This window comes from Macaca nemestrina, chromosome 13 (assembly GCF_043159975.1).
Source record: "Macaca nemestrina isolate mMacNem1 chromosome 13, mMacNem.hap1, whole genome shotgun sequence".
Lineage (NCBI taxonomy): Eukaryota > Metazoa > Chordata > Mammalia > Primates > Cercopithecidae > Macaca > Macaca nemestrina.
This window is the reverse complement of record NC_092137.1, coordinates 52,840,927-52,848,463: the sequence shown is the minus strand read 5'-3', so window position 1 is coordinate 52,848,463 and position 7,537 is coordinate 52,840,927. Positions and strand designations below refer to the sequence as shown.

Below are 7,537 nucleotides of genomic sequence, written 5' to 3'. Positions count from 1 at the left end.
GTGGCAGCGCCCCCTCTGCTCCATGGCTGAATGTACCTCCAGGCATTTGAAGCACCCATATCTTAGATTAGGAGTCTGGGCCGCCCATCCATTTCAAGGTGGAGAACTTGAGGAAGTGGAGATTTCTCTACTCCATGCCCAGGGACATCTCTTGCCACTTGGCTACTGCCTTCCAGACACCCCAACAAAGCTAGTGCTTATACCTGCCATTAGAGGATGTATAGATGGACTAGCCCAGTCTAGTTCCGCCCAGCTTGTTTCTCTGAAATAACAAAGATCAGAGCTGAACTAAATGAAATGGAGACCAAAAAACAAATAATCAATGAAATGAAAAATATGTTCTTTGAAAAGATAATCAAAATTGATAGACCACTAGCTAGATTAACCAAGAAATAGAGAAGATTCATATAAGCACAAACAGAAATGATAAAGATGACATTACAACTGATACAACAAAAACATAAAAGATCATCAGAGACTACTATGAGCATCTCTATGTACACAAACTAGAAAGTCGAGAGAAAATGGATAAATTCCTAGAAACATACAACCTCCCAAGATTGAATCGGGAAGACGTAGAAATCCTGAACAGACCAATAATAAGTAGTGAAAGTAAATTGGTAATAAAAAATATCTTAATAATAAAGAAAGCCTAGGACCAAGTAGTTTCAGAGACAAATTCTACCAGATACACAGTGAAGTACTAATACTAAACTTGCTAAAACTGTTCCCAAAAATCGAGGGAAGGAAATCTTCCCTAACTCATTTTATAAAGCCAGCATTGCCTTGATATTAATGCCAGGCAAAGACACTACAAAAAAAGGAAAACTACAGACCAATATCTTTGGTGAACATAGATGCGAAAATCCTCAACAGAATGATAGTAAACTGAAACCAACAACACATCAAAAAGATAATATAATGTTACTAAGTGGGTTAGTGGGTTTTTTTTATAGGGATGAAAGTTTGGTTTTACATATGCATATTAATAAATATGATTCACCACATAAACAGAATTAAAAACAAAAGCATATGATTATATAAATACATACAGGAAAAGCATTTGATAAAATTCAGCAGCACTTCGTGATGAAAAACCTTTGCTATGCTAGGCACAGAAGGAACATAACTCAAAATAATAAAAGCCATATATGACAAACCCATAGACAACATGATACTGGAATGGGAAAAGTTAAAAGCATTCCTCTTAAGAAGCGGGAAAAGGACAAGGATGTCCACTCTTATCACTCTTATTCAACATAGTACTTGAAGTCCTAGTCACAGTCACAGTAATCAGACAAAAGAAATAAATAAAAGACATCTAAATAGGCAAAGAGGAAGTCAAATTATCTCTGTTCACTGATGATATGATTTTATACCTGGAAACCCTAAAGACTCCTCCAAAAGCCTCCTAGATTTTATAAGTGACTTCAGTAAAGAATAAGGTTACAAAATCAGATTATAAAAATCAGTTGTTTCTATACACCAATAATCATCAAACTGGGAACCAAATCAAGAACTCAATCCCATTTACAATAGCTACACAAAACAAATAGGAAATGCCTAGGAATACATTTAACCAGGGAGGTGAAAGATCTCTACAAGGAGAACTATGAAACACTGATAAAAGAAATGATAGATGACACAAATGGAAAAACATTGATGCTCATGGATTGCAAGAATTGATATCATTAAAGTGACCGTACTGCTCTAAGCAATCAATAGATTCAACGCAATTTCTGTCAACTATCATTCTTTAATAGGAAAAAAAATTAAATTTACATGGAAATGAAAAAGGGTCCAATAGCCATAGCTATCCTAAGCAAAAATAATAAAGCTACAGGCATCATATTACCTGACATCAAATTATACTACAAAGCTATATTAACCAAACCACCATGATACTAGTATAAAAATAGACACACAGATAAATGGAAGAGTAGAGAACCCAGAAATAAAGCCACATATCTAAAACCAAATGATCTTTTACAAAGCCAGCAAAAATATACACTGGGGAAAAGAAACCTAATTCAATAAGTGGTGCTGGGATAACGGCTGAACCATATGCAGGTAAATAAAACTAGACCTCTATCTCTCACCATATTCAAAAATTAACTCCTATGGATTAAATGTTAGACTTGAAGTTATAAAAACCCAAGAGGATATTTTGCCCATTGTTCTAGGCAAATAATTTAGGACTGAATTTTCAAAAGAAAATGCAACAAAAACAAACATAGGCAAATGGAACTCAAACCAAAAATCTTCTTCTCAGCAGAAGATTATAAAAGAAGTAATCAACTGAGTAAACTGACAACCTACAGAATGGGAGAAAATATTTGCCAACTATGCATCTGAGAAAGTACTAATTCCCAGAATCTACAAGGAACTCAACTCAACAAATGAGAAAAACAACAACAACAATAACAACAACAACAACAACAACAACAAAAATCAAAAAGTAGGCAAAGGACATGAACAGATATTGTTCAAAAGATGACATAAAAGCAGTCAATACACGTATGAAAAATGCTCAACATTGCTAATCAGAAGAGAAATGGATATTAGAACCACAGTGAGATACCATCTTAACCAGAATGACCCTTAGTAAAAAGTGAAGAAACAACAGATGCTGGCAAGGATGTGGAGAAAAGGGAAGGCTTATACACTGCTGATGGGAATGTAAATGAGTACCACCTCTTTGGAAAACCATATGGAGATTTCTCAAAGAAGTAAAAATAGAACTAATCTTTGATCCAGCAACCCTACTATTAGAATCTACCCAAAGGGAAATAAATCATCATGGAAAAAAGACACTTGCACTCATTTGTTCATAGCAGCACTATGTACAATAGAAAAATTATAGAATCAACTTGTGTCCATTAATGAGTAATTGAAAAAAATTTGGTAAAGTCTTAGCAAATATATGCCTCTGTGAAAGAATTCAGCTACAAATGTAGGCCCTGCACAAAGCCTCAGCCCTCTGAAAACATCCAGAAAAGGAAGCAACTGATTGTACTCAAATTGCAATACAGTTAAAAGAACATTTGCTCACACGGATGAGAAAGAACCAGTGAAATAACTCTGGAAACTCAAAAAGACAGAGTATCTTTTATCCTCCAAATGACCACACTAGTTCCCCAGTAAGGATCTTAAGCAGGCTGAAATGACAGACATAGAATTCAGAATATTGATAAGGACAAAGATCATTGAGATTCAGGAGAAAGTCAAAATTTAATCCAAGGAATCGAGGATTACAGTAAAATAATAGAGGACCTGAAAGACAAAATTGCCATTGTAAGCAAAAGGCAAAGTGATCTGACAGAGCTGAAAAATACCCTCCAGTAATTTTATAATATAGCACAAGTATTAACAGTAGAATAGGCCAGGCGCGGTGGCTCATGCCTGTAATTCCAGCACTTTGGGAGGCCGAGGCTAATGGATCATGAGGTCAAGGGATCCAGACCATCCAGGCGAACATGGTGAAACCCAGTCTCTACTAAAAATACAAAAATTAGCTGGGTCTGGTGGCATGTGCCTGTAATCCCAGCTGCTCCAGAGGCTGAGGTGGGAGAATTGCTTGAACCCGGGAGGCAGAGGTTGTGGTGAGCCGGGGTCATGCCACTGCACTCCAGTTTGGCGACAGAGCGAGACTCTGTCTCAAAAACAAAACAAAACAAACAGTAGAATAGATCAAATTGAGGAAAGAATCTCAGAGATCAAAGACTAATTCTCTAGACTAACTCGGCAGACAAAAATAAAGGAAAAAAAAGAATGAACAAAAATTATCAGAGATATACGATTGTGTAAAGAGACCAAATCTACAACTCTACAACATAAGCGTCCTTGAAAGAGGGAGAAAAAAGAAGCAACTTGGAAAACATATTTGAGGCTATTGTCTATGAAAAATTTTCCCAACCTCACTAGCGAGGCCAACTTTAAATTCAAAAAAAATGCAGAGAACTGCAAAATACTATACATGATGACCATTCCCAAGGCACACGATGATTAGATTTCCAAGAGAGACATGAGAGGGAAAAAAAAAAAAAAAAATTGAAGCCAGTTAGAGAGAAGGGACAGGTCACCTACAAAGGGAAACCCATCAGGCTAATAGTGGAACTTTCAGCACAAGCCCTACAAGCCAGAAGAAAGAGGGGTGTAATTCAGCATTTTTATATATTATGTTTATTATATATATTTTATATATGTATATAATTTTGCCGTCAAAATATTGTTTATTTCACTTTGCGTCTGCCCCGCGCTCTGGCGCCTCCTCCCTGGGGAGGCTTGCGGGCTCAATCTCTACCTGACCACAGGCTGGGGGTGGCAGATGGGTTGGGGGACCAGGAACCGAGGAAGGCAGTGAGGGCTGGACAGTCAGAAAATGCACCGTGGCCCACAGACCTGGCGGACCCACGCGCGCCCCTCCCCTAAGCCTGTTCGCCGTGCCGGGAGCTGATACTTCCCGCATCTTACAGTGGACGACTCAGGCCCTGGAGCTGCGGGCTAGGGAGCACGTGCAGGGAGGGTCTGCGGGGGCGGGGGGCTCAGAGCCTCGGATCCCAGCCCAGCCCGGGCCGGCAAGTGGGTGGACGCTGGGCTCGCGGCCTAGCAATTGGGCTTCGCAGGAGGTGGACAACCGGGGGCGAGCTGGGGGCACTTGGCGGCATTGCAAGCTCAGAATCACAAGCTCAGCTGTTGGTGAGGGACTGAGCGCTGCTGTCCCCGGGCTGGGGAGGCGCCATCGGGATGGCTGAGTGGCAGGGTGCCGGCACGCCCGCTCACAGGCGCTCCATCCGGAAGGTGTTCTGGGTGGCTGAGTCGGCCAGAACCACGTCGGGGTCATTGAGCATGTGCAGGCCGTCCAGGGTCAGGGGGTCGATCTTGAGTTCATCCAGGGGAAACTGGCTGTCGGAGTCGAAGCTGACGTCGCCGACCCCAACCAGGAGCTGGTCAGTTCTTTAAAGAGGCTGGGGGAGTGGGGGAGACTCTCCTGCCACTGTGAGGATGATGTTGGGGATGCCACGGTGGCTGAGGTAGCCCAGCTGCTGTGAGTTCGGCAGGCGCCCGTGGCTGCCGATGAGGCCTATCATGGCCACCTGCGAGTAGTTGAGCGTGGATCCCGGGCTGTACAGGGAGCTGCTGGCGTTCTGCATCGTGTTGAACTACTCCAGCTGGTGGGACAGAGCATTGGCCTGCCTGGCCGCCATCTGCTGCTCATAGTGTGCGTTCCCAAACACGCTGCCCAGGGTGGAAGTGTGTTGCCGGGAGCTCCCTGGAGAGAAGCCTTGATTGGAGACTGGCGAAGTGGGAGACTGGTTGGCGAGGAGACGGGGCTAGTGCCGCTACTGCTACAGAGCCGGCATCGAGGCGATGTGGATCTCCATCGACGGCTGGCCGGGATTCTCCGGGGGGACTGGAAGAGACAGGATGGTACCGTGACGGCTAGCGGGGGCGCCTGTGGCCCAGGACTCAGGTTGGTGCTGGGCAACAGGGGGCCTTCGGGGGGCAGGCAGACCGGCGCCTGTGGGGGCGGCGGGGGTGGCCGCTGCTGGAACGCAGGCAGAGGGGGCGGCGGAGGCTGGGGCTGCGGCAGCGGCTCCTGGGAGTCGGTCTGGGTAAAGAAGGCGTAGGGCAGCTGCTGCTCCAGAGACAGGGCATCCAAGGCCACGGCCTGAGTGATGGATGGCAGTGGGGACAGGGTGGGCAATGCCTGCTGATGGCTCACCTCTGTGCTCAGGGACAGGGGCCTAACGCTGGCTGGACGGTGCTGCGGAGGGGAGCCAGGTGTGCTCATCACCTGGCCGGCGCCGCTGATGCCCAGGTGCATCAGGTTGGCCAAGAGGTTGCTGGTGCTGCTGGAGCTACTCAGTGTGGGGGAGGTGGGCTCCTCGGGGTTGAGCCGGGAGGGGAAGTGGATGTTGGTCAGGCCGGGCAGGGAACCCCCAGAATTGTGGGTGGTGGAGATCAGGGCTGTAGTGTTTTTCTGGTCGGCGGACGGGAAGATGTTGATTCCGCTCAGGACTTGGTCGTGGATCCTGTCTTCCTGGTTTCCCACGCTTGCTTGGAAAGGTTTTTGTCTGCCTCTGATGTGGTCTCTTCCATTCCCAGGACTGTTAACAGTAAGACTCTTTTCTGGTGCATGTCCTGGGACCCACTAGTAAAGGATTCTGGCAGCCTGGGCGTCATTGTGCTCTGGTGCAGGGCAGAGTCAGAATTGGTCCTTCTCCAGCTGGTGTCCACGGGTGGCGAGAGGTACAGTGTGCCCTAGGGGTAGCTGTTGGCCTGCCGTTCGTGTTTGTCCCTTGACAGGTGTAGGCGGTGCGGGGAGCCTAGCCAGCTGCGCTCCCAGTACACCCTGTTCAGCAGCCCATGGTGCCTGGTGGTCAGGTTGGTGTCCAGGCCCAAGGATTGGAAGGGGGTCTGGAAGGGCAGGTCCATGGTGCCACTCCCCATCTGGTTCACACTGGGCAGGGAACCGCCGTAGTACTGGCCACGCTTGGGCCCAGTTGCAGGTACTGGGATTTCTGGAGCTGGAGCCCTGCTGCCCCATCAGGCTCAGTCCCTTCATGACCTCCTGGAAAGCCGCCATCTCCTCTGCCTGTTTCTTATTGTGCAGTGTGACCTTCTTGCTGAATATACAAGATGAAAAGAAAAATGCCAGGGTTGCTATTCTAATTTCAGACAAGATACACTTTAGTCCAAAGATGATTTTAAAAAGACAAAAAGGGCATTACATAATAGTAGAGGGATCCATTCAACAAGACCTATCTTAAATATATATGTGCCCAACACAGGAGCATCCAGATTTGCAGAGCAGGTTTTTAGAGATCTCTGAAGAGACTTAGATAACCACACAGTAATAGTGGGAGACTTCAACACTCTACTGACAGTACTATACATATTATTGAGGCAGAAAACGAACAGAGATAAATAGGACTTGAACTTGACGCTTGACTAAACGGGCCTAACAGGTATCTACTGAATTCTCTATCCCAAAACAGCATAGTATGCATTTGTCTCATCTGCACATAATAAAAATACTCTAAAATTGACCAGACAATCAGACATAAAACCATCCTCAGCATATTAGAAAAAAATAAGATTATACCAAACACACTGTCAGATCACAGCACAATAAAAACAGAAATCTATACTAAGAAAACACTCAAAACTATGCAATCACATGGAAATTAAATGACATGCTCCTGAATGACTATTGGGTAAACAATGAAATTAAGGCAGAAATTAAAACTTTTTTGAAATGAATGAAGACGAAGATATGACATAGAAGAATCTCTGGGACACAGTTAAAGCAGTTTTAAGAAAGTTTATAGCATTAAATACCACATTAAAAATGAAAAAGATCTCAACAATCTAAAATGACACTTAGAAGAACTAGAAAACAAAGAGAAAAGCAACCCCCACGATAGAGGAAGAAATAACCAAAATGAGAGCTGAACTGAAGAAAATTGAAATGCAAAAAGCCACACAAAAGACCAAAGTATCCAGGAGTTGGTTATTTGAAAGAATAAATAAG

General features: G+C 44.4%; 1 pseudogene; it reads right to left on the bottom strand.

Annotated features, from left to right (window-relative positions):
- Positions 1 to 4,220: 4,220 nt before the first annotated feature.
- LOC105465423 (CREB-regulated transcription coactivator 1 pseudogene) lies at positions 4,221 to 6,900 on the bottom strand (annotated as a pseudogene).
- Between the last annotated feature and the right edge of the window lie 637 nt (positions 6,901 to 7,537).